This window comes from Orcinus orca, chromosome 14 (genome assembly GCF_937001465.1).
Source record: "Orcinus orca chromosome 14, mOrcOrc1.1, whole genome shotgun sequence".
Lineage (NCBI taxonomy): Eukaryota > Metazoa > Chordata > Mammalia > Artiodactyla > Delphinidae > Orcinus > Orcinus orca.
Genome location: NC_064572.1, coordinates 45912534 through 45940251, shown reverse-complemented (window position 1 = coordinate 45940251; position 27718 = coordinate 45912534). Strand labels below are relative to the sequence as shown.

General features: G+C 45.8%; 2 long non-coding RNA genes across 2 annotated transcripts; one reads left to right on the top strand and one right to left on the bottom strand.

Moving 5' to 3' along the window:
- LOC117197965 (uncharacterized) lies at nt 1-27578 on the top strand. The gene is made up of 3 exons (XR_004478882.2): nt 1-294; nt 20524-20695; nt 23875-27578. It is a non-coding gene; the product is annotated as an uncharacterized LOC117197965 (long non-coding RNA).
- LOC125961125 (uncharacterized) lies at nt 6172-11244 on the bottom strand. The gene is made up of 4 exons (XR_007471460.1): nt 10186-11244; nt 9253-9343; nt 8887-8923; nt 6172-8275 (listed from the first exon to the last, which is right to left on the bottom strand). It is a non-coding gene; the product is annotated as an uncharacterized LOC125961125 (long non-coding RNA).
- Nucleotides 27579-27718: the final 140 nt, after the last annotated feature.

Genomic DNA, 27718 nt, shown 5'->3' with positions numbered 1-27718 from the left:
GGTCAATGACATGACCTTCATGTGGAGAAGGCAACCATGGTGTGGCACAGTGGGTGATGACGGGCTGCTCATCAAGGACTGGGCAGAGAAGGATGGAGTCTCAAAGGCGGTTTGCCTGCTTCTCTTCCAGACCCTGGCTCTGGGGAGTCCACTCGGACACTCTAACTAACGTGTCTCAGCCCAGATTCCTAACACCTGCCAAGCTGTGTGGTCACCTGCCTGGGCCTCCAGGCGCTCGTCAAATGGGAACTTGAAAGGCTTCGAGATCTCCAGATAAATCAAGCAAGATCTGAGGTAACAGTGCAAATCAGGCAGATATTTGCCGTAGGAACTGCTTTAGACCTTCCCCTTGCCGTGTAGGTGGTTTGCTAGCACAACTCGACCTCTGTAGCTGTGATCTCTGCTCAGTATTTTGGGATAATTCATATTATTGCATAGATTTTCAAAATGCTCAGTATGAGTCAACCAGTGATCTTGTGACTCCCCAACGCATGCTATTTGGGGCTACTCCACAGGAAACCTAGTGTAGGTCCTGGGCAGGTGGGTGATGGTGTTGTCTTTTCTGCTCTGGATAGACACACCTAGATGCTTTAGTTCTGGTACCCACACTTTAGGAAGGGTGTAAAACCTGAAGCCTGGCCTAAGAACATCTTGGGCATTAGGTGGCTCAGAGGGATGGGTTAATATAAAAAATGATCCCATATCCTGTGCCCACTACTTCTTGGCTCATACACTGTGGCTTTCCTATGGCCAATAAAAAAGTCTTAATTGTAAGAGGATGTGCGTTTATTATTTAGACTCTCACTAAGAAGGAGGAGGAATAGAAGGATAGAAGAAGAAGAAGGGGAGGAAGAAGAAGAAGAAAAAGGAGAGGGAGGAGGAGAGGAAGAAGGAGAAAAAGAGGAAAGAAGAAAGAGGAGAAGAAGGCAGAGATAAAGGGGAAGGAGAGGTAGAAGAGGAAGAACTGGTACTTACTGAGCACTCATTGCATGTTAGGCACTTTGCATGGATTATCTTATTCAGTCATTTAAACAATCTTCTGAGGCAGGCACTAATATTCCCCAGATTTTCAGATGAGAGACTCAGGCCTAGAGAGGTTAGATAATGTCCCCAAGGTCACACACCCAGGAGTGACGGGGCTGGAATTGGGCCTGGATGGTGTCACTTGTTCTAGTGGTCCACGGCTGCACAGGATGCCAGCATATGCCTGGGTCGTGTTAGAGTGATACTGGACCAATGCACAGCTGGTAACAGATAGACATTTTTAACTTCTAGACTATACCAAAAAGGGAAAGCCTTAGTACCTAGAACCCTCAGCTAACAGGAGTTTTATTCACTCAGTATTTTTTTGAAAAGAGAAATATTCCCACAGTGCTAGGAAGCCATGTTAGAATCCACGTGAGGCTGACTGTAGTACGGGTTCACCTTTCCATTTCACAGTGCCGTGTCTCAAAAGTGTGCAGGCGTCCCTTGAGAATGACACCCTGGTTCCTAAGTGACAGATGAAGATACTGAGGGTAAAGTTATGTCTGTTCATTTCTATAAATGTGTGTCAAGCCCCTTCTACCCCAGGCACATTATTATATTGTTGCACTGGAGATTCAGAGGAGAACTTGTGTAGGTCACCTTGCAGTTGAGAGAGACAGACAGCAAACTAGTGGGCAAATAAAATAATTTCAGTTCATGATAATTTCTCTGAAGGAAATAAGGTGATATGATCAAAAGTCGTCTGGGTGAAGGGACTATTTAAGACTGGGTTTTCAGAGAAGGTCTCCAGGAGACCAAGTTCCAAGGATCAACCCAGATATACTCCTGCTGGCTTGGAGCTTTCTCTGGGCTGCACAGGCTGCCTTGTTCAGATCCACCAAAGCCACGTTCTGACCCTAAGAGCTGACAGTTACAATACGTGCTGGGGTCCTCTTACCAATAATACTTGCCATGACAACCAGGCAGATTTAATTTCTAAGGCAAAGTAAATACTATAATAGTCAAATGGAACTCAGTAATAATGAGGAGGAGCCTATATAATACAAACAGTAGAACATATTGACTTATCTTTAATGACTCTCTAACTCCCCAAACCAGGAAGGCCTTCAAAAACATCTTAAAGCTCAGACATTGACTAGGAGAAGGCATGACAATTTTATCTGAAACATAGTCTTGGAGGCTAAAAAGACCCAATGACAGCATAGTGCTTCCTAAGCAGAGATGGGGCCCTGGAGAGAATCCCTATGACAAAGGTCCACATGAGTGGTCCCCAGCTGGAGTGGATCTGCTGAGGAACCAAGGAAGGGACAGTTGGATCCTTGAAGGCTCATGGGGTCTGCTTGAAGAGTGAGGAAGGAGATGAGTTAATGATTTCGGATATTAGTTCCCTCTGTGGTGTTCAGTGCCAATGGAACATGTCCTTTGTGAGTGAATGAATGAACTAATGAATGAGTGAATGAATGAGTGAGTGAATTCCTGGCAAGATGCCTCGTTTGGCTTGAGAGAAATTCTGATTTTGGTGGAGATGAGCTCTGTGGGCTGGAGTGAATACCGAAGGAGGCATTGACCTGTGTGAAAACCTCAGGGGTTGTTGATGAGGAAATTAGGGACCAGATGTGTTTGTGGGAGGTTCAGGCAAGTGCCTTCTCTGTGGATGAGTTTCCGGATCATTTACATCCTGGAAGAGCCATCATTTCCTTGGGACTAGAAAGCTTCCAGAAGGGCCCAGTCTCAGAGGTGGGAGCCCTTGGCCCAGCCTGCTTGAGGGCTAGGGGTCGGCTGTGCAAGGGTGGGGCCACTGGCTGGGCTGGACCTAAAGGCTCATCCTGGGCAAGGGTCCTCTTCCTCCTCATGGGATCGGAGCCTGGTAAATCCCCCCTTCAGCGCAAGAGGGCGCTGTCCTTTCCGCAGGTAACGTGCACCTGCCCAGCTACAGGTGGGGAGATGCTGAATCTGAAGACCCTTCCAGGACTTAAAATTTTACGTATGTTGCATTTAAAAGCCTGTGCTGAGTTCGCAGGCTTATAGTGCTGTGGATCATGGAGAAAGGACACTGTGTCTCCCAGGGCTGGCATGTGAGAAGTTTTCCTTACAAGGGGGGAGGCTGAGCATAGTGATGTGACCCTTGGACGCTGCTCCTGGGATCTGCTTTCAAGGGGACCATACCCACCTGCTTAGGGTCACGCCAGGCTTGGAAACACCTGGTAGGAGGAAGTCCAACCCCGCCACCCATGTGAGCCCCAATTATCACATTACTTGCTGCTGCCTGATGGCCCTGAAAGGAGGTGGCAGGTGCTAGGACAAGCATAGACCTCCAGGAGGCCTTTTTTGGGCCCACAGCTCCAGCAAGGCCTCACCTCCATCTCCCATCTAGAGTGGGACTCATCGCTTTGTCCAGAAGGTGTTCTTTGCATATAGCAAAGAACAAAGGGTCTCTCTGTGCCTGATTTGGAGGAGCTTCACAAATGGAACATGCTCGTGCCCCCTGCCCCACCCACAGCCAGAAACTCAGGTGGAAAGTTCTCTCGTCCTGTCACTGCCCACCGTTCCTCCCTCCTCCAGTCCCCCTACTTCTAGTGTCTCCCCATCAAACCATCTATCTCTAAGTTCTCTCTGTTCATGGTGTTGCTGCTGAGACAGTCAAGGATGCGTCACTTCACACAGACAATGCTCTAGGGTGTCAACACATCCAGGCTCCTCTGCACTGTGGTCCTGGCTCCTTTCTCTGGCCTTTTACCTCACAGTCTCCTTGCCTTGGGAGTGGTCTTTCCCCAGGTCATGGTGGGCTTATGAAGTTGTCCCTGCTGGCCCTCCTCTGAGCCACTCCAGGTCCAGCCTGCCCTGCAGGGTCTGACTTTGTTCCCCCTTCCTCCTCAGAACTATTACTGATAAGCATTACTCTGAAATCTTATAGTTAGTTCTACTGTGATATTAATTTAACCCTTAACATGTACTGTCTTATCTCCTTCCTTAAATAGAACCCTCTTGAGACCAGGGGTTAATTATCTCATCTTTAAGTCATCAGCCAATTACACATAAGACACATCCATGTGTGTCAAAAAAAAAAAAAAAAAAGACACTAATGCATCTGACAATCACCAAGAAAGAAAAAATTTGTCCCAGAAAGTTGTAATTTAATGAACTAGGATCCATATTAAGAAGTTAGGACCATTTGTAGAAGGGAGGAAATAATGAAAGAACAGAAAGTAATAAAACAAACAATTACGCTAGAGAGGATAATGAAATCAAAGTTGTTTGGAAAAGACTAATAAAAATGATGCATTTCGGGAAAGATTGATCAAGGGATAAGTGGGAAGTTCTTGGTGGTTCTTAAGCCAGATGCCATCCAGATGTTGGGCTGAATTTATGAAAACCTTCCAGTCTGAACCTGCTGCTTCATTAACATTTACTTAGCACTCCTGTCCAGACCTCTCCTCCCACTGCACTAGGGTCTCAGGCCCCCAAATCCAGTGTGCTGAGGTGGAGGAGGAGGAAATTGTGGAAGGAGCGGAGCACGTGAAGCTCCTGCAATCAGAGATCCTCAGCAACTTGGAAGATAGAGATGCCATTCCTGAGTCCCTGAAGGACCACAGGTCATTAGAGATCAGAGAAGAGCCAAACAAAACTCAAGCGAGGAGAGTAACTCAACCCCACCCTTGGAGACAAACGTGTGGCATTTGAGGAGGTGACTGGCTGAAACTCACCTTGAGGACAGCGCTGCCTTTGAAAGAAGAAACCAAGAGCAGCTTTACAAAGCCTGCCACTGAGCTGGGAGAGTTAGCCCGACTTGCTGAGCCATCGCAGCAGAATTTCAAAGCTTGGCTTTATAAATAAATAACTTACATTAGAGAGACATGTGCAAGCTTTATGGAGCATTTATTTTGAAGCATCTCCATTATGAAGCATAGTGGAGATGCTTCTTAGTTTGTTACAAAAAGAAAGAAAGAGAGAAAGCAAGCAAGCTAACAAGCATTATCAGGAAATATAAAGACCCTAGCAAGGCACTTGGAAGTGGGCAACATGTGAGAGAGAAACTTTCACTGACACCCTTGCCCTCCCCTTGTCTACCCAGCCAAGGAGACCCTGCAGGACCACCCCCATGGGCACAGAAGAAAGACTGTTTGGGGCGTTCAGCACTAACGAGGGCCAGTCCTCCTCATGGCTGTCTTTCAGCTGGAACTAGGACATCTTGCAATTCATCAAACATCTGCTGGGAACCTGATGTGTGTCAGGTATTGGGCTGGGATCTAGGGATGCTGGATGAATTAGATATAAGTCCTGTCCTTGAGGAACCCACAGTCTATCTAGGAAGACAGTCACCTGAACACAAACGTAGCAGCCAGTGTGATACCAGGCACAAGGTACAGAGGTCCTTTTGAGGTGAGTGAATGACGGAGTAAATGAATGAATGGAGATGCTAGCTTTCTAGTTTTAAGTTCTCTGGCTGTCCTCTGCTACCAAAGGCATATTGGATAAGAGGAGCATAATAATTATCACCCACAACACTTTTAAGAATGAAAGGGAGACCTGTGAATAATTGCACAAGGACAAGAGTGAGCCAGGACTGTCCTACGTAAACTGGGGTAAATGGTAATTCTAATTATGGGAAAGTGAAAATACAAGGAATCATAACATGTGAAGAATATTTATTTCTCTTCCACTTATTCTTTTTGTTTTAATTGAAACATTTTGTGGTTAAACCATACATAACATAAAATTTACCATCTTAGCCATAGTTAAGTGTACAGTTCAGTAGTGTTAAATACATTTACATTTTGGGGCATACAATCTCCAAAACTTGTTTAATCTTGCAAAACTGAAACTGCAAACCCATGAAACAGCAACTCCCCATTCCTCCCTCCCTCAGCCCCAGGGAACCACCATTCTACCTTCTGTCTCTATGAATTTGGCTACTCTGGGTACCTGACATCATACAGTATTATTAATTTTTGTGACTGGGCTTATTTAACTTAGGACAGTGTCCTCAAGTTTCTTCTATTTATTTTTGATAAGTATTACCACAATGTCAAATTCATACTTGCAGTGGCATCACTGAGAACTAAAACTGCATGTTATGACATCATTGGTATTCTCAACTGATTAGATTTAGTTTTAGCTTTCTTTATTTTTGTTTTATTTGCATTGGGTCAACTACATTTCAGGCATACTTAGATGCTTGGTGTGAAGGTTCTACTGTGAGAAAACACAGGTTGTGCAAAGCTTCAAGTGTGTCATACATGGCAGCTATTCGGAGAATGGCCAGGCCAGTGCTTGCTGGGGCTGGCATGCTGGGCCCATCGACATGCTATTTCTTCTATGGTACCTAGTCCACGGGAGACTTTGTTGGTTCAGAGATTCTTGAATTTAGGACTCATGGCTATGTTATCAGTCTGTGTAATCCTCAACTTTCTAATGGAATGTATGACTGTTTTATTTGAAAGTATGTTGTTTCAAAGAGCAAATTACAGAGCAGCATATATATTATATAGATAGGAAGATAGATGGATAGATATAGATAGACATAATGACTCAGCATGCATTAAAAGTCTGCAAAGCTACAATCCAAACTATAAAAGTACCTAACTCGAGGGAATGCATTGTTTAAACTCAATATGATGTTATACTGTATTTATTAATAATATTTTTAATGAAAAGTCTTTACAAGGCAGGCATTTGAACTCCAGGATATACACTTATCCTTGAAGTCATTCATTTATCTATCCATTTACTTATCCAATCAGCCAACAAATTCTGCATGCCAAGGACTATTCTAGACATCAAGATGTAGCAGAAACAACACAGACATAAACCCTTACTCTGGAAGAATTTATGTTTAAAAAAGGAAACAGGGGAAGAGAGTAAACAAGCAAGAAAACAATAGAATAAGTCTGAGAGAGAGAAAAGCTATAAAGACAATAAAATAGTTTAACGTGGTATAGAGTGGCTGGAGGCGGGATGTGGGGAAAGGATCCTTCGGTTAGTGTTAAGAGAGAACCTTCTGAAGACATAATTGCAGAAGAAGCTCTCGGAGAACTGGACAGAGAACATTCCAAGTAGGCAAAATGGCAAGTTTAATGTTTAGGTTGCTGGGGTAACATAAGCCAAGATAGAAAGGTTGCCATGGGCCAGAACAAGGAGGGGAGAAGATTGTGAATAATAAATAGATCACTGATGGGGATTAAGATCGTCTGGAGATTTATGAGAAAGGCAAGAACTGGCTGGTTAAACATCCAAATTAGGGCCTTTTAGTGGATGGTGCCTGAGGCCTTGGGGTGGCTCAAGGAGATGTCAACTTCATGGTCCTCCAACGCCAAAACTGAAACCACCAGGAGTTCATGGACATTTTACAAAAGACTTTAGTGTTTTTAGAGCAGTTAAAGCTTCACAGCAAAACTGAGAGAAAAGTACAGATGTTTCCCATCTATATACACCCCCCCACATGCATAGCCTCTCCCAGTGTCAGCATCCCTACCCAGAATGGTACATTTCTTACCACTGATGAACCTACATTGATATGTAGTAATCACCCAAAGTCCATAGTTTAGATAGGATTCACTCTTGGTGCTATATATTTTATGGGTTTGGAAAACTGTATAATGATATGCATCCATCATTACTGTATCACACAGAAGTTCTCACTGCCCTAAAAATCCTCTGTGCTCTGCCTATTTATTCTCCCCAGCCCCAACCCCTGGCAGCCACGGAACTTTTTACAAGTCTCCTGTCCAGAGTCCTTACCTTGGAGTTTCAGGGCCCACTTTCAGGTCCCCGCAATGATAAGTGGGCACAACAAGTGGTGCTCACAGGGAATTGATGGATCAGGTGACCGTAAGAAAAACACGGTCCAGATTATGCAGAAATAGCTGTTTGGAGCCAATATCAAGGCCTAGGAAACCACATGACTATGAAACCAGGTGTTTAAATTTAATGAACATAAACCGCAACCTAATAGCCCTCAAGTTCCCTGCAGGCAATTTTCCTTCTAATTACCCACCAGCCTGTGTGTGCTCCAGGCCTCTCCATAGCCCTCACGTGGCACGTGTTTCTAGTATATGTTACTCTGTATTTCTTAGATTAGTTGCTCTTGCTTAGGATGTTGACCTTGGGGCAATTTTAAATTGCTGTCTTGTAATATGATCACATAAGAACATCTGGGAAATATTTTAAGTTTTTAATTGATAGTGGTTATGCAAATAAGTTAATACATTCGAACCAAGATTCCTGTTCCCGTTTGCATTCCATTTATATCTTCCATCAACCAAGGAACACTGGATCTGAGACGTTTCCCCTAAGCAAGGGAGAAAGGACATGACTTCAAGGAAGGAATCGAGCCTGGCTAACACTTAAAGAAGGGAATGGTATCTGAGCTTGCCAATTTCTGCTTTTCTTAAAGGGTACACAGAGGAAATGTTATAATCTCGAATAAAACAAAATGTGTACACACACACACACACACACACCAGTACCAATAGCTTCCACAAGGGAATGCCATGCTTCAAAAAGGAGGATTTCTGAACCTCAGACCAGACACCACCCAATTTTTCAACCATCGTCTCTCTTGCCTTCCCAAGACTGAGCTGTGAGAGCTAAGATTTGCTTACATCCATGGACCCAGCTCAGTACTATTGCAATAATCATGGCCCTGCCACACAAGAGCAAATGCAGAGAGCTCTGAGACCTGGGAAGGGGCAAGCGGCCTTGGGGCATGAAAAACTTGGAGGATTCTTGTATTATTTTTATTGAGATATAATTGACATACAAAGAGCCCAAACATCACCTAGAGCCTCTCCCAGAGGTGCTGCTGGGCTAGCTCTGTCAGTATCTACCAAAAGTATCCACCCATGAGATGCTCCTAAAATTATAATGTACACTAATAAGGATTAACAAGATCACACTTACCTTAAAATAGGAGAACAAATTTGTAAATTTTTGGATTCTATAATAGAACCAAAAAAGCACATCAATTAAAAATACTCTTTCATGGTATACTTTCTGGGGGGTTGATTTAATAAGTATAATATTCCTTTATCCTTGCTCTAAATCTTCTTCTCCCAGATCCTGAGAGGCAGTCCACACGATGAAGGTCTGGGGACAGGCTAGAGTGGCCCTGGTCCATCTTGTTTCCCTGCAGGACACAGAAGCCAGGCCACCTGCCCCGCTGTGAGAGCATGCCCCGTGCACATCCCTAGGCCTCTGGAGAGCTCCCCCACAGACTCACCCTCACCCCCTCACCTCCCTTGTGGAAATGCTGATCCCAGAACTCACCTTGAGGCCACAGGTGGTCACTGTCCTCAGTGGCCTCCCTCGTTCCTGGTGCTGGAGAGAGGGACAGGCAGGTAAGTGAGAATCCTGAGACCTAGAAGGGACAGAAGCAATGAAGGAGGATCCCATCCTAGACTTCAGCTGCCTGTTTCTTAAAGTAGCTTAAATTAAACACACTTCACACCATGAGATTTTTTTCAATATATATTGTTAATTTTTACTTTAAGATAATGGTTAGGTTCACATGCAGTTGTGGGAAACAATACTGAGAGATTCCCCGGTTTCCCCCACTGGTGACATCTTACATAACTGTAGTACAATGTCACAATGAGAAAATGGACATTGATCCAACCAGCGACCTCACTCAGGTTTCACCAGCTTCACACGCACTCATTTGTGTGTGTATCTCTTTGTGTTTAGTTCTATGCAGTTTTTCACGTGTGGAATCATGTGACCACACCACAAAGTACCGAGCAGTTTCCTCACCACAAGGGTCCCTTGTGGTACTCTTTCATAACCATTCCCATCTTAGCAAGGTGAGTGCCAGAGCAGATGTGAGACGTGGGAGGTACTGAGTGTGACTGTAATGATACAAACAGTGTCAGCAAATGACATTTCCTCTCCTTCCCCCAAGAGGAAGCGTCAGAGTGGAAGAAGTCTGCCTACCCCTCAACATCAACCAGCAAAGAGGGCACAGATGAGAGAGGAAACAGGTTTTTCAGCAGATTCCCCTGTTAGAGTCTTTGCTGTGCTACATTCTGTCCTTTGTTTGGGGGAAAGTCATATAACTTCCCAGGCTGTGCCCATGCCTCTGGAGAGGGGAGAAGGGCTGCACCCCTGCACAGAGCTCGGGGCTCAGTGGGCACTCACTCTGCGGGCCAGGCAGCTCAGGGGGCCACCCTGTCTCAGCAGATAGCTTTTGAGCCTCAGACCCACCCTGCTCACAGGATATTATGAGGACTCATGGAGCACATATTGCCAAAATCACAGAATACTTTGGATCAACCGCTCATCGGAGAGAAGGACCAGCCAGTGGTCATTTGTTCCTGGTGGCAGATGGCTTCACTTTTGTGCGTTTCCCATCGACCCAAGTCTTCCCCACCAAACTGAGGCCGGAGACCTCAGAGGAGGAAGTGCAGGGCAATAGGCCCGGGTGATGGCACATTCTCCCTGGACCTCATCAATGTGGATTTGGGAGAACTGTTCCCAGAGCCCCAGCGCCTTGATGCTCAGATCCCAATACTCAGCTGGCCCCTTGTGCCTCACAAACCCATTGTGATGTCCAGATGCCTTCACCAGCATATCCCAGGCTTGGCACTGCTACAACAGGGAAACATGCCAGAAACCTCCATCCCTGGCTTCACGGGTCCTGCAAAGGTGTCAGACATTTGGTTTTCACAAATGCATTCAAGGATTGCGTCTCTGAATCTCAGGGATAATGCCAGAAAGTGACATTGCTGCCACAGTCCAAGACTCAGATGTGAGTTACTCTTCACACCTACCAACCCATGGAGGAGTTAAAAGAATCATTTTTCACTTGGGTGAGGCCCTTGTCAGGTCTGCAAACACTCGCCCATGGGGTATCCAATCCAGTCCAAGTCACTTAATTTAGAGATGCTCATTCCTGCCTCAAATTGTCTTACAGTGTCAGGTGCCTAGTGGTGCCTTTAAAACTCTTTGGAAACAAACAGACTCTTTGGAACAAGAATCACACTCACCTGGGGCCCAAAGCGGCTGTGGGTGAAGAAGACACCACCTGCTAGGTCATTCAGCTCTTACTTCTGCCACGAGTTCACTGATGGCTTCCCTGGTGTCAGTTTTGCTTTAGTCACACCCTCTGCTAGCTCGTGGCCTTTCGGAGTCTCCTAGTATCGTATTCTGGTCACCAGGCATATCCGTGACCTTCCAACACCGGATCTGCAGCTTGCTTTGTTACCTGACTCTCTGGGATGATGGCAAAGCACAGCTGTCTCGTTGTAGTTCAGTGACATAGAGGAACGCCAGGAGGCTACAAGGAGAAGCAGGTTTCTTTCCCTTTTTTTTTTTTGAGAGATAAGCTGTCACCGTGCAAGGCAGTGACATAGATGCCCTGGATGGCTCTCTCCTTTCCACTAGATCAATTTCCAAGCAGTGCTGTTTCACTTGTGGGCTCTTTGGATGTGATTATCTTTGTTAGATGTATGCATATGGATGTGACCCCATATCCAATAGAGATTGTAGTCCACATGCCTCCAGAATTCCACCATCCAATATGGCAGCCACTAGCCACATGTGGCTACAAATATTTAAATTTGAATTAGTTAACAGCATAAAATTAAAAATTTAGTCACACTAGACAAATTTCAAATGTTCCATAGCCACATATGGCTAGTGACTTCCATATTGGGAACTGCAGATTTAGAACATTTCATCACTGCAGTCCCTTTGAACAGCACTGTTCTAGAAAGTTCTAAATAAAGAGAAAGCATGGTCCCCTTGCCTTGAATTGTTTTCATTTGAGGTCTGAGAGAAAAGAGGTTTGTGCTGCTTGGCCTTTGAGTCCTGCTTTTTCTGTTAATGGCTTTCTTACCAGTTTTCACTACTATCTGAGGGCCTAGTCTGTGTTGCACATGGAGACCCATGTCCCACACATTGGTCACTCGGGTGCTTGTTACAGTCACAGATGCTGCACTTACTCCTCCAGAGCTTCTGGCTGGGATTTCTGGAGAGGGACCCATGAATCTGCCCATTTAAAAGGAGCCTTGGGGTGTAAAGAGGTCGGTAGCAGTGAGCCCAGCTCCTGAGTCAACATTAGGCAACTCTATTCCAGGAAGAGAAAATTGAGAACAGAGATGCCACCTGCGCACCTAAGCAGGGATACTCAATTCCAAATGCGAAGCTGTCATTTCCCCTAGAAAAAATACTGCTAAATTTTGCTGTTTCTGCAGAGAACGCTCCATGCGTCCCACCCCTAGCCTAAATCATCAGGCCCCCTGCAGTGTTTGTAACTGGGCCCTGGGGCCCAAGAACACCTTGGCTTCCCTGTCGGCTAGTCCTCTCCCTCGATCCTGGGCTAGCAGCTTCCTGCTAGGGCTTAGGCCTGTGTTCTCTTTCTTCTTCTGACATCATCACGATGACAGGATGGTCTGAGCAGCTGCCGGCCTTCAGGCTGGACCCATGAAATGTCTTTGGCTTCACGCTCTGCAGGCCCAGCGCTTCCTCCCAGTCATCTCTGGAGCACAGATGCGGGGCCAGCCTTTTCTCCTTCCTTTTCCCAAAGCAGGGTCCTGACTCTGGGCACCATCTCCTGGTCCATCATCTTGAAACTTGCCCTTGGTCTCTGATTCCACATCCTTCCTCGGCTCCCATCTAACACTGATCCTAGTTTATCTACATGCACTGAGAACGCAGTGGGGACCAGGCTCTGTTCTAAGCTATTTCCATATGTTCACTCAGTCTTCATGGCATCCCAACTGGGCAAGTGCTGACACAGTCCACATTTTGCAGATGAGGAAACTGAGGCAGAGAGAAGTTAAGCAAATTACCCCAAATTACACAGGTAATTAATGATGGAAACAGGTTTCAAACCCAGTGAATTGAACTTTGGCCCAAATTACATTAACCAATTGTGGCATGGCCTTTTAATGATTACCGATTTCTTTGAAAGTTTTTTCAAAATTATGTCTAAAATATACACTTTTTCTTTCTCCCACTGACAGCATCTTAGCCTATGAGTCAAAGCTTTAAAAGAAAAATAAATGAGACAGAGAATTTTGTTGCCGTCCAATTGCATGTCATTTTAATTCTCTCCAGCTCAGGGCAGGGGTCCTGAGGACAGCCCCGTGCGGGAGAGGCATGACGTTGGTTGGGATTCAGGGCAGGATTCCAAGGTAGCAGCCTGATTGCTCCCTGGGTGTGCCTACTTGGCCCAGAAACAAACAGAAGCAGGTTCTAGTTGGAAGTTTCTCACCTCCTGCCTGAGAGTTCTCCCCAGGACTCTCCCACTTGCCCCAGGCCCAGCGGGGACCAGGCTGAGATGCAGGTGAGGCCCGTGGCTGCAGCACAGTGGGGACGTGTGCTTCTCTGAGACCGAGGAAGAGAACTCTGCTCACCCTCGGCATCCTATGGGACACAGAGCGGCGCTCGAGAGGAAGAGATGGCCGACTCGGAAGCCCGCACATCCAACAGTGCCTGGATGTACCCAGGGAGAGGCTTCCAGGGCAAGGGCTGCCAAGTTCAGAGGCAGGCTGGATAGAGCAGAGACACCTTCTCGAAGGCATGGGCTGGACAGAGTGGAGAAACCTCCAAGGCCTGGGCTAGAAGTGGGCCTGATGCAGTGCAGAGCCTGGAGGAGAGGAAAGAGGCCAGTGGGGTTGGGATTTGGGCCTCTCAAATCCTGCCTAGGTGTCTGTGTGCCGTGGGAGGAGAGTTCTAAGGGCCATTGTGATTCCAGCTGAGAGATGCAGGCTGGCCTCAGAAAATCGAATGCAGAAAGTGGGATGCCATGCGGAGACTCAGAGCCAAGGCTCAGGTACTCCCAGTGGGCCTCTCCTGGCTAGAGGCATCCTCTCTCTGGGTGCCGGAAGCTGAGCCATGCTCCATTGCAGTGATGTAAGAAGGGACAACCAGGCTTTCTCTCTCCTCTTAGCTACTACTGCCTAGTCCCTTGGGCTTGTGACTTTGACTCCATCTTCTGACCCGAGTGACAGGGATGCAGCATCAGCACATCTCCCTCCCAACACCCCACTCTGTCCTGGGTATCAGATGAGGTAGTGGTCGGGGGAGTACCCAGGGAGCTGGAGGCAGGGCCCAGCACGTGTGCATCCCTATGCCTACCTATGAGGGCAGGAAGAACAGAACATGGGCTGCAGGGACCGGAAGATTTTAGAGCCGTCTCTTCATTTAAACACTGGAGGCCGGGTAATTTTCCATCAGGCGAGTCAAGTAATTGAGTTCAGGTTAGATTAAATCCAGACACATCCCATGTTTAGTGCCAATTACTCACTGCCAGCAGTGAGGGGTGAGGGGTCTGCACTGTGTCAAGCCGAGCCTTCTGGTGACTGACCATTCCTTGAGCTCAGGGTGAACTGACCTGAAATTATACAAATCGTGGCCCTGACTTTGTTTCACCTGGAGCTGGAACTTAGCTTGATCTGCTGCAGCCCAGGCAGATGGCTTATTCTCTCCCTGTTTACCATGGAGGACGGGGCACTCAGGACCCTCTTTCCCACCTCGCTCCGGACTGGACGGGCAGCGGATTCCCATGGGTGACAAAGAGGGGAGGAACTGCAGCCCACCCTGCTCTTTCATTCATCAGAGCATGAGATGCAGGCTGGGCGTGCCTCCCATGGACCCCTGTATTCTGCATCATGGCCCAGAGTGGTGCAGCTCATGAGGGCAGCCGGGCAGTCAGGGAGAAGATATGCTGTGATTTGTCATCTAAGTTCACAGCTTGGGAGGAAGACAACCTAGATTTAAGAGCCTGGCTTTCCACCGTGAAATGGCTTAAATCAAGCCATGGCTTTAAGCCAGGGCCTGGGTAGCTCCAGATGCACCCTCTTTGGAGGAACTCTGCTTTCACACAGCCCCAGCTCGCTGCCGAGGCTGGAAGCTACATGCAGGGAAAAGGCCACCGAGAGGAAAGCAAGGAGTCCAGAGGAAGGGCATGTGGGTTGGTGAGCCTGGTACTCAGAGTGAAACAAAATATTAATTCAAACTAAGGAGAATGCTGGGGAGAAACTTGGAAACAGCAGAACCCTGGGAAATGGAACCTGGGGTTTGGCAATGTGGCTTTTCATCCCCCTGCAGAGGAGGGGAGGCATCCAGTGGTGAGCACAGTGTAATTGCGAGCCTCTGGCTGGAGTGACAAAGGCCGGGATGAGAGCTCTGTCTTTGAGGATAGAGAGCAGTTTGGCTGGGATATTTTTTTTTCTCATTTTTCAATGCAACATTTTCCCACTGTTTTTAATTGCTCTTTTAGTGAATAAAGGCTGTGTATTAGTTATTTATAGCTGTGTAATAAGTTACCTTAAAATAGAGAATCTCCAAACAGCAAACTAGTGTTGTATGTGTATAACGCATGTTTTGAGGGTCAGGAATCTGGGAGCAGTTCAGTTGGGTGGTTTGGGCTCAGGATCTGCGGAAGGATTGGAGTTAAGACATTGGTCAGGGCCGCTGTCATCTGAAGGCTGGATTGGGGCTGGCGGATCTGCTGCTAAGATCGTCCCCACTGTCCACCCACCAACCATGGGTATGGGATGCAGGACTTGGTTCCTTGCTGACTGCTAACAGAAGACCTCATTTCTACCTGGTGACTTTTCCAAAAAGCTGCTTGGCCTTTTGGCAAGTCACTGTATGGCAGTGGACTTTCTCCAGAGTGGGAGATCCCAGAGAGAGAGGAAGAAAGACAAGCAGGAATCCACAGGGCTTTTTATCACTCAGTGTGTCAGGCAGAATTCTGTAATGGCCCCTTAGATTCTGCCCCCTGGCACACATGTGTAATACCCTCCTTTTGAAAAGAAGCAGGACTTATATAAATATGATGGGATCTCACTCCCATGATGATTATATGGCAAGCAGGAATATTGTGATTAAGATCCCTAACAAGTTGACTGAGTTAATCAGAAGGGAGATTATCCTCGGTAGGCCTGATCTAATGAGATGTTCAACCAGGGATTTGAAGGAGCGAACTGCCTTATTGTGGAGGGCCCCATGTGTCAAGACCCCAAGAGCAGCCTCTAGGAGCTGAGAGTGGTCCCCAGCCAACAGTCAGCAAGATTATGGGGACCTCAGTCCCTACAACCACAAGGAACTGAATTCTGCCAACAACTTGCATGAGCTCGGAAGAGGACCCCGAGCCTCAGATGAGATCTCAGTCCTGGCCACCCCTGATTTCAGCCTTGTGAGCCTCTGAGCAGAAGACTCCGTCACACTGTACCGGGACTTCTGATCTCTAGAACTGTGAGATAATAAATGTGCATTAAGACAAGTTCATGGTAATTTGTTATGCGGCAATAAAAAACGAATATACTTGTTCTCTGAAATTGCACCCCAGCACTTCTGCCTTCTCTCTGCTTGCCAGGAGGCAGTCACTGAGTCCACACACTCAGGGGAGGGGTTTGCTGTTTGAAGGGAGTGCCCAAGCATTTGTGGACATATTTCAAACTACTATAGACTCACAGTGAGTGCAAGTGGGGGCATGTTGATACGCCCAACACAGAGGTGAACACTGGCTAGTGCTTTTAACATCCTGAGTGAACTCATGGGGGACTTTACAGGCTTAGGTAAGGCAAGTGAGAGTTTTCTTTTAGGAAGTGACAATCCCAGCTGTGATGTGGGTGGGTGGTGCTTACTTTTTTCCATTTTGATGTTCCCTGATGAGCAATCTACGGAGTAATTGTGCAGAATTGGGATGAGGATGGAGAGTTCCTGTCTTTAATTTGAAAGTTACAATATGTTAATCAGCCCCAGTCTGAACCTTGCTGAATTTGGGGAGTGTTAGTACAGCACCTTTCCCAGATGGGGCAGGGTTAGGACTAGAGAAGAGTTCAAACGACAGCCCACAGGCAAAATCTTTTGGGACTCTTTGAGCAGGACAAAGTCAACTGTCTCCAAAGCTATATTGCATTTCTCTGCTATAAAATAACTCATGGCTTCGGATGAAATAGTCTTTGACGCTTGCCATCATGTCATTCCTTGAAGCCTGCCATCATGTCAGTCCTTGAACCCATTGGAAGTTTTCTGAATTTGCTTGGACCATTAGAGATCACGCAGTAGAAACATGTATGCTGCCTGAGGATTTCTGAATTACAAATTTTAATTTTTAATAACAAAATTTCTTACTATATGGCTACATAGATGAAATGAAAAACAAAAACCTTTGCATTGTAGTTTCTCCCCCTTAATCCTTTCTTTTCTGTGTTCCTAAGGGCTAAATACCTCTGAGGCTTCTGAAGTCTGGGTTAAAATGGTAACTGCAGTGAATGGTGGTCTGGGTGGGGGACAGCCGCCCAGAAAACCATCATTGTTATGAACAGACAGGGGCCACATGCTTGAGGCTTTATCTTCCCAAGAAACAGAGAAGAAGGAAAAAAAAAAAAAAACTGGATAATTTAAGAACATGTCAGCAATCTGGCTAAAGTGAAGGAAGTCAGAAAGCCACATGAGTTTATAAATAAGCCGCAGGTCCTAGCTGGATTTAGGAAAAATCTCTGAGGGATTTGCCTATTCACAGCAGCTCCCAGTTTGGATTCTCTTCATTTTAGCCGTGGCAGGTGCCTGTGTGGGACTGGGTGGGTGGGCATGGGAGCATCGGCAGACCTCCATGGGGTGGGGAGGGATGGTCAGGATGGAGGCCCCAGAGGGCTCAGTCAGGGGGAAGCAGGACCACCTCCTGGGCTGCGTCCCCACCTGTTATCATCAGGTGGTAATGGTGATGGTAGCAAATATGATAGTCATGCCTCCCAAGAGGAGAGGGCTGGGGGACAGGGAATGCACTGGAGGGACTGTATACCTTTAATTTCTGAATCCCAGCCCAGAGGGGGCCATTCCTGCTGGGTGCATCCACCCTTCAGATCTTGGTGCAGAAAGGGAGCGATAGTCCTCAGCAACGCCCTGTTTTGCCTATTGTGCGTCTAAATATCTTTATGTATTTGAGACCCAGGAAACAGGAGGAGGAAATCATCTTGGATCATGGGGTGACTGTCTTCTGTCGGAAGAGAGTTTCTCTCCCTACGTAAATGCATTGACCTATGATCGTTGCCACTTTCTCAGGCTGGATGGAGGAAGGTAGGAAGTGCCCATTGAGTCTCTGGGGCTTCCTGAACCCACTGGGAAACAGAGTGGAGAGTGAGGACTTGCCTCAGATTGTTCCACTTACAGCAGGTGCCAGGATGACCAGCCTGCCCACCGTGCTCCTCTCCTGGTGCCCGGCTGCTCAATCCCCTGAACGTGTTAAGAGTTTAGCTTTAATATACGTACATTTTACCATTTAATTCTTGCAAAATCATAAAACATAGAGATTATTTTTGTCCTTCTTTAAAAAAGCTACATGTCTTGTCCCAGGACAGAGGGCTAGTAAGTGGAGGAACCAGGACTTGAGCCCAGTGTTTCTGCATCACACCGCCACGCCCTCACACCCACGCACTCCCCCAAATATGGCTGCTGCCCTTTGGCCCAAGGAATCCCCAGGGCCAGACCTAGCACACAGAGTTTTGAATTGGCCTAGCAGGCACACACAAGGATCAGGGTGGTGTGAGAGACTTGAGTCTACACAGCTCAGCACTTGGCAAAGAGAAACACACTTTGCCTGGGTATGACTCACTGCTGACTTGTTTATTTGGGGGGAGTTATTTGTGTGGGCTGTGCTTTTGACACCCTTTCGATATCTAACATCTGGCATCTCTTCCAGCTCCATGAATAGCGTGGGTGTGTGTAGTGGGGTGAATGGTGGCCCCGAAAGATATGTCCACACCCTAAACCCCAGGACCTGTGAATATCACCCTATATGGAAAAAGATGTGATTAAGTTAGTGATCTTGTGCGGAGGAGCATATCCTGGGTTATCTGAGTGGACCCTTTATAAGAGAGGGAATTTGACACAGACCTACACAGAGGAGAAGGTCCCATGAAGACGGTAGCAGATTGGAGTGACGTGGCCACAGCTCAGGAATGCTAAGGCAGCCGCCAGAAGCTGGAAGGAGCAAGGAAGAGTTCTCCCAGGGGGGCTTTGCAGGGAATGTGGATGGCCCTGCTGACATCTTGATTTCAGACTCCTGGCATCCAGAGCTATGAGAGAATGAATTTTGGTTGTTTGAAGCTACTGAGTTTGTGGTAATTTGTTACAGTGACCACAGGAAATGTGGGTAAAGACCCCTTCCCCAAGGACTGCTCCACCTGTACTTAAGCTGCCCCGGGGAGGGGAGGGTCCTGGCTCGCCACTGCTTGACTGCCCCTGGACAATGAACCATTGCTCAGGCCAGCTCTGAGGTCACCCCTGGCCCCGTGTGACATCAAGTCACCTATCCAGACACACGAAGGTGTCATGGGGTTGCTACCCAGCACTGTGCACCCAGGCATGAGGCTTACAGGGAGACTGAGAGAATGGGATCCTTCTTAACATACTGTCCTCCAACTCTGTTTTTAAATTAACACTATATCTGGGACTTCTTTCATTCTAACACCGGAAAAACCATCTTTGCAGGGCTAAGTGGTATCTCATTGCAGGAACCCAGAAGAAAGGCAGAGAGGCAAGGTTTGGGTGAAAGTTAGTGTTAAAGGTTAGGATTAGGGCTTCCCTGGTGGTGCAGTGGTTCAGAGTCCACCTGCCGATGCAGGGGACACGGGTTCGTGCCCCGGTCCGGGAAGATCCCACATGCCGCGGAGCGGCTGGGCCCGTGAGCCATGGCTGCTGAGCCTGCGCGTCCGGAGCCTGTGCTCCGCAACGGGAGAGGCCACAACAGTGAGAGGACCGCGTACCGCAAAAAAAAAAAAAAAAAAAAAAAAAGGTTAGGATTAGGATTTAAAGCTAGTGTAGAAATACAAAAATTGGCCTAAAATATCAGAATGAAAGCCTTCTGTCCAAGGAAACTGAAAAGAAAGTAGGAAACTAAAAAGAAAGTAGAAAACTGAAGAGAAATGCTGATGTAATCAATATGGCAATGAACTGAAAACCACAGTGATTAAGGAACCAAAACCTCAGGCCACATAGGAAAAGCAGGTACCAAGGAGGATATCAGGTGATAGGCCTGAAAAAGGCTTTCAGGAAAGGAGTGTTCAGAAATTCACAGGGCAAAGAAGGGATTAGGGAGAGAATTTGAAATAATCCTCACCCCTGAGGTGTGTCTGTGCCCACACACACAGCCCAGGGGGGGAATGGGAGCCCTGAGGTTTTAGCACCAGGATTGTACGTGAGCTCAGGCGTCCTGAGACCAGGTGGGTGATGTCTATAGAGAACACTTGCAATGGCAGAGGCAGGGCCGAGAGAGCTGGAGCCTGCCTGTCATTGCAGGAAGGTGGCGGTGACTTCGTGAAGGTCCTGGAGCGGGGAGCTTCCTGGAGGAGCCCCTGAAACACACTTCCTCCACCAGCCGTGCTCTCCTAGCACCCTGACCGCTGAGAGCCTCCCCGGCAGTGGCCCTGCCCCTGAACCTGATGCGAGTGGGCTCAGTGGTGGCCTGTGAGGAGCTCAGGTGTGCTGCTTGGCTTCTGAGAGCCCCAGCTACTGTGGGCCCCTCCTGACCCTCCCTGGGGAAAATCTTGTTTTTAGATCTTCTGCCCTTGCATCGTTGCTCCACAGGGCTGGACATGACTCTCCTTAATGTCTGTGGCGCCTTGAAAGCACCTTCTCAACGCGTCTGGGTCCACATGACAACGGAGCAGCTTTGTGGAATCTTAGGCTGCTTTCCTCCTCCAAAGGCCTCCAAGAACCAGGACTGGGGATGGCTGTACCCTGCGAATCTGCTCACATGGTGAGTAAAGCAGATAGCTATTCTCATCTTTTTTCCATTTTTTGTATTTTTTAATCTTTATGGTGATGTCTTCTAAAAATAATCAAAACATTATAGATAAAAATGTGAATTATTCACCCAAATTGCTTACCTTCTCCCTTAGTTTTACTTTCTCCCCATTCAAGCATGTGTATTTCATCAGAAAAGGGATGTGATAAGGGAGGGGAAAAAGACAGCAGGGTTTTTCTGGACTTGGTTACGAGGTCCAGTGGAAGCAGCTGAGTGGAACTGAATGGAAGCATCTTGGTGAACCGTCTGGGAAGCAGGAAGAGTTAAAAGTACTCCATTACCACATATGGGGAGGGTGGAAAGCTACCATGCCCTTCCCCCGCTCCCAGAACCATCAGCATTGGGGTATAGTCTTTCAGATCGTGATACGATGCATAACCTGTTCTATGCAGATAATGTTTACTATACATATTTTATTGCAATTTAGTTTTTCACTTAAGATCCTGTTGAATCTTTCCATGTCAATCCGTATAGAACCATCTTGGTCTTTCCAATGAATATCAGTTATTATTAATCCAGTTCTCTGTTGTAGCATAATTTATTGATTGAGTCACCTCTCAATGGAAAGTTGGGTTTTTGCAACATACCCGTGTGCATGTTTCTGTATAATAAATTCGTAAAACTGAAATTTTTGGTCAAAGGCTAGAGTATATTTTATTTGAACAGATTTGATGATATTTCCCTCCATAAAATTTGCACCAGTTTATAGCCCCACTGATAGTATATAAGAAAGTCTCAGACTGGCCTCTTCAGAATTTCAGAAACCCAATATCAAGACAGAAAGTTGCCCCGAGCAGACAAGGCCATCAAGATAATAGGACAACTCATTTAATGGGGGCCTTTCCTAAGGGCACTATAGGAGTTCAGGACTGAATGGAGAAGAGTAAAGGGTGGAGGGATTGAGTGAATCGGGCCAGCAACCTTTAGTTAGCTGCCGTGACAGAAGGAAAATATGCATTCAGCTAAGTTAATTAAACCAAGCTGTATTATTTTTCTTGGCATCCTTTGCTTCCCTCTTACAACTAATCTTTCTGGAAGGCAGCCTTCATTCTGGCCCTGGCAGGAAACTGATACCTCACCTAGGAATCGGGAATAGATCCCCTTTTTCTCCTTGATGTTGGATTCACCCAACAGATTCTTTGGTATTTTTGTAACTGTTTCTTAATTTCATTTCACACGTGCTAAAGAAGTTTTTGACTTTTTCATGTGTCTTCTATTAAAGTGATTTATGGAAAACATGCTGAGCTGTGGCTTTTGGAAACAACACCGCCTGCCTCATAAAACCATATCCAAGAGCATGTGGGTGAGAGAAATGGCAGGGCTTCCAAGGGCTGGCAAAGTGCGTCCTCAGAGAGGGTCCTTGTGAGCAACACTGGGACCCATCTTTGTGGACGATGGAGTGTTGGTGAAGCAACAGCAAAAGATGTTTATTCTCACCCTCCACTGAGGCTTGAGAATTCTTTTCTGTGTACCTGCCACCCCATCAAGAACCAGTAACAGAAAGTCTTGCAGTTTGTGCTTTGTACATCCTACCTGGATTGACCAGCTTGTTTCCCTATTTTCTTCCCCGAACATCTGTCAGTGATCAATAGAGCGTGCTCAGTACAACTGAGGAGCCTGGGCCAGGAAAGCCATGTAAGCCCAGGATTCTCCTACTCAGCCGGCACGTGCAGCTCCTGCCTGGCTGGGCTATGAGGTCCCATAGAAAGTTCTCTGGGTCTTGTGTCCAAGTGATCTAAGCTGTGGCACCTCTTCTCTAGGCAAAGCTGGATGGAAGGGTGGGAGGGGTAGGAGGAGAAGGGGTGGTGAGGTGAAAGAGGGCATGGTTAACAGTGCCCTGAGCTGCCACCTGGAGAAACGGGAAGAGAGGACAACTGAGTTTAGTAATCAAGAGGTTACTCAGATTTGCCCAAGAGTGGCCTCTGGGAATGGTTGAAGCAGGAGCCAGATGTGCAGAAATCTTGCAGCAGATAAGGGGCCAGATCTGTATTCTGTATTGTTAAGGACTTCACTCTATTAAAGAACATGAAGATGGGACAGCTTTTGGAGTCAAACAGAAAAGAGTCTCCACCTGGACTCCACAACTGATTATATGTGTTATGACATATACAGGCACACCTCATTACCTGCGTTTCGCTTTATTGCGTTTTTTACAAATTGAAGGTTTGTGGTAACCCTCCGTGGACCAAATCTATTGACATCATTTTTCCAACAGCATTTGCTCATTTTGTGTCTCTGTGTTATATTTTGGTAATTCTAGCAATACTTCAGACTTTTTCATTGTATTATTATATTTGTTATGGTGATCTGTGATCTGTGATCTTTGATGTTACTACTATGACTTGCTAAAGGCTCAGGTGATGGTTACCATTTTTTAGCAATATAGTATCTTTTAATTAAACTATGTACATTGTTTTTTTAGACATAATGTTATTGCACATTTAATAGACTATAGTAGAGTGTAAACATAATTTTTAAATGCCCTGGGAAACCAAAAAATGTGACTCACTTTATTGCAATATTCATTTTTTGTGGTGTCTGGAACCTTACCTACAGTATCTCCAAGGTATGTCTCTATATATGTATATGTATATACCTGCATGTGTGATATACAATATATGCATGCATGTATATACACATATGTGATACATATATATATGCTATATGTAAAATGTAAAGATATACATGTTCCAAAGTGTACATAAATGTATATATAAGCAACCACACGTTTTTAATCTTCCCCCACCTCCTTTCTGCTGTAGTTGTAGTGAGTCCTTGCAGGTGTGTGTACGTGTGTTGAGATCCGGGAGGAGGGTGGAGGAAAGAGCAGAAAGAAAAGCCCTGCTTCCCATTCAGTGTGGTCCTGCTCCCGTGATGTTGGGGGCTACCTGACACCCAAAGGTGACCACCAGGAAAAGCACCTGTTGCCCTCACTGACACTCAGATGCAGTGACATAGCCTCAGCTTTCACTGGTCTCTCAGACAAAGGAAGAATAGAAGGAGAGTCATTGAGATGTGTTGATACAATCAAGATTTTTCTCAAGCATCCCAGGGCTGACTTGTGTCTTGGAGGAGCTGACTCCTTCACAGCACATTAAAAAAGTCAGCTGTGTCTCAGCTCTGTACCACAGGCAGCCAGGAAGTCCGAGAAGGCCGTCCATGGGCTGCTTCCGTTCCCAGAGCCACGTCTCCCACCGTGCTCCTGGCAGCCTGGCCTTGTGTGCTGCTGGCCCGCACAGCCTCCAGAGGAGGTCTGCCTTCCTGGCGCCTTTGATTCTGGTAAGGCTCTCTGTTCAGCTGCTCTGACGGTGATAACACAACATCACTAAAAACAAAGGAAGCATGCTTGTCTCTTGAAGCAGTCGCATTCCGAAGGGAAGTTTCCAAGCTTCCGGGGGAGCCTTTGTTTCATCGGTGGGCCTGGGTGACTCAGGTCTGTGATGGCCCCCACCCAGCCTGGGGGAGCAGGCAGGGCTAGGAGGGAGATGCCTGCCTCTCAACCTCAGCTCTGCTACCAAGCTACCCTGTCACTTGATGCTCGTTTTTTTTCCAGATGTAAGTGTTCCCACCTGTAAAATCAGGGAGCTGGGCTGAAGCACATTTCTCCTGTGATCATTTGTCTTTCGGGGCAGTGGTTGTCAAAGTTAGTGGGCAAGGGTTGGTCACCTGGGCCCATCCCCAGAGCTTTGATTCTGTTCTTCCAAGTAGGGCTTGAGAACCTTACATTTAACAAGTTCCCAGGTCAGGCTGATGGCGTTTGTCAGGAACATACTTTGAGAACCAGCTCCAGGGCAATAATATACATTTATGGAAAAGTGGACTTTTTCATATGGATCCGAAGTTCAGGCCTGGTATCCTTAATTGATTTTGGGCAGTTTCCTGTGGATTTTACATGTTAAAATGTAAACTATCAAGAGAGTGGCATAATGAGTTCTGTTAATATATGTCTTTTCTTCACCTTTATAAGTAGCCTGAAACTGAATATGGTATTAACTAGACCCATGATTAATGGGCTTTTCCATAAGTTGGCCTGGGGCTATGTCCTAACAATGGGAAGATAAGCAATAGTTATCCAATCCTGAACACCCTATGGCAAGTTTCTGACATACAGTTTAAAAGTGTAGGTAAGAATAAATTGTATTTTTTAAATTCTAAGTTATTGTCCTTAACTTTGTCAAAGCAAATCGTGATTATATCTAGATTTTGAGTATTTGAGGTAATCTGGGTGCATATTCAGTGCTTAGTGTAAACTTTATCTTATTTGATCTTTATGCCAACCCAGTGAGGGAAATTCTATTATTCTAGCCTATTAGGATCCTTGGTGAAGTACACTGAGGGTGCAGAGGATCGATCGCTTGTTCCAGCTCAAGCAGTTAAGAAGTGATAAAGATGTTAATCCTAAATTTGTCAGACTGTGGATTCGTTTTCAAAGTGCGTCCCTGGCCAGAAGCATCAGCATCACTTGAAAATTTGTTAGAAAAGCAAATATTCAAGCCTCACCCCAGCCCTTTGGAATCAGAACTCTGGAGCCAGCAGTCTATTCCAACAAGCCCTCCAGGTGAGGCTGACGTATGCTGAAGTTTGAGAATTGCTGTTCAGGAAATCAAGCCTTTAACCACTGTACAACCCACTTTCTCAAACACACATTCTGTGGGAAATCAAATCATGATTAGTCCTGGTGCTTAATGAGCCATTAAGTGTCTGTATCCACGAGCAGATTGAAATTAAAGGCTGAGCCTCTCATCCTGGGTATGGGCTTCTGGAATCCACCCAAATAGGTCAAAACAATGTTCTCTCCTTTGTGCCCTGCCAACCACACACAGACTTTCCTCAGAGCTGTTGGCACAATTCCTTGGATGGGTATTTGCTTTCTGCTCTTTCTGCCTTTGCCAGTGTAGATAAGATCCACATCCCCTTAGTCTATTTTAATTTATAAATATTTTAGAACCAGTCTATAACTTGGCTGTCATACAGAGCGAGCAATCTGAGAAGGGGGAAAAAGAGTGATTAAAGATAAATCTTCATTGTTGAATTCTTCAGTGAAGGCAACTTGATTAATTGATAAAACAAATAATAGCAAAATGGATACTGAAAAAATAAATTCAGGAGGCTGATGCAGAAATTAATTTGGAACCCAGTTTCAAGAGACAAATGTGAGGGAAAATTAGATGAGGATGGTGAACTACACCTACTCTCATTCTCATCTCCAATTCCAAATCCTGAAAAGTTACAGAAAAGGTATTTTATAAAATCAATATTAGAGCCAGAAAACGAACAAACAAAAAATACATTTCTATAATGGATCAGAAACTATGAGGAATCCTTAAAAGACAGAAAGTGAATGGGATCATTTTGCAGAAGGGAACTATAAGCCAAATTCACACAGAAAAGGACTTTTGCAAAAGGTGGATGCAGCCCACCAGGTGTTTGAAGCCCCAAAGGTGGTGAATCAGGAGCCAGAAGGGAATCTGGGGAGACCGACAGGGTGATTGGCTGGGCACAAAAGGAGCAGCCAGGGGTGCAGACCCTCCCCTCTCCCCACCCTGCTGCTTCTGTCAATCAGGAGAGGGTGTGAGTTGAGTACCTGAGCCCAAGAGTCGGGGTAGTGACCTGAATGTCTGGAAATACCCAAGAGGCGCTGGGAAGCTCCTCACCCAGGAGAATAATGAGGAGTAATGAGTGGAACCCTTGGCCTATTGGTTCATCCCAAGCCTCTGCTGCTGGGTCACAGCAACTAGTCCCAGCATAGAGGAATGCCAGATTCAAAGATGAGCGATACCAAGAGTTACCAAGCAGCTGAGGAAGCCCAGGACCAGCAAGAGAGGAGCCAACATCTGCAAACAAGATGTGCGAGATTCTGTGTTGGGATAATTCAAGTTCTCAGAGAGAGCCAAGACACTGTTGATCCCCATGAAACAAGCATAGGCTGCTATTATAAAGAAATGATCACGATTCTTTAAAAAATGTATGTATGTATGTATACACATATACATACACAAAGCTATTATTGTAAAAAAACTTACTATATACTCAATATGCTGCATGGTCAAACAGACATAAGTAAAGAAAAATCAAGCTAAGAAATTTTTCCTGAGCATAAAACAAAGGAAGAGTTGGGTATAATAACTTAAAAGTTAAGAAATGTGAATAGATGTCGAAGTTCTAAAATTTATTAGCAAAGTTCTAGAAGGTACAAATGTGAGAAGTATAGGAGAGGGAATATTAAAAATAAATACAAAATTTTCCAAAGCTTAAGGGAAAAAGATGAACACTTAGAAGAGTCCACTGAGTGCCAAGCTATAAAGAAAAAGTAACTTAAAAAAAATTTGTGATAAATTTGATGACATCAAAGTTGAAAGTTCTTAGATGATGAGACACTGTAATCGTAGTTAAAAGACAAACCATAGACTAGAAGAAAATGTTAGCAATTTATAAAATGTATCAATCTCCAGAATATATAAAGTACTTTTCTGTCATCAATGAGAAAACAAATAGTCAAAAACTAGGCAAAAGATGAAAGCAGACAGTTCACAGGAAAGGGAAGGCAGATTGACAACAAACATGAAAAGCTATGTAGCCTCCTCCATGACCAAGGACATGCAAGTTAAAACAGCAAGGAAACCGTTGGTTTGCTCATCATATTTATAAAAATTGAAAAGGAATGTGGGTATTATTGGTGAAAGTATCAATCGGCAAATCCTCTTGAGGAACTTTTTGGCATTATCTGTTAAATTTTAAATGTACGTTTCTTATCTTGACATTTCTAAATCTAAGTAGCCATTTTAGAGAAACACTACACATCCATCAAGATGTTCATTGCCGTATTGTTTAAGGTAGGATAGAAAGGAAGCACTTCAAATGTCCACCAAAAAAAGTGTCACATGGAATTGGGGTGTATTTTCACTGTGCACTGCAATGCAGCAGTTTAAGATTAGGTCCTTCTGCATGTTCTGATCTGGAAATACCTCTAAGGCA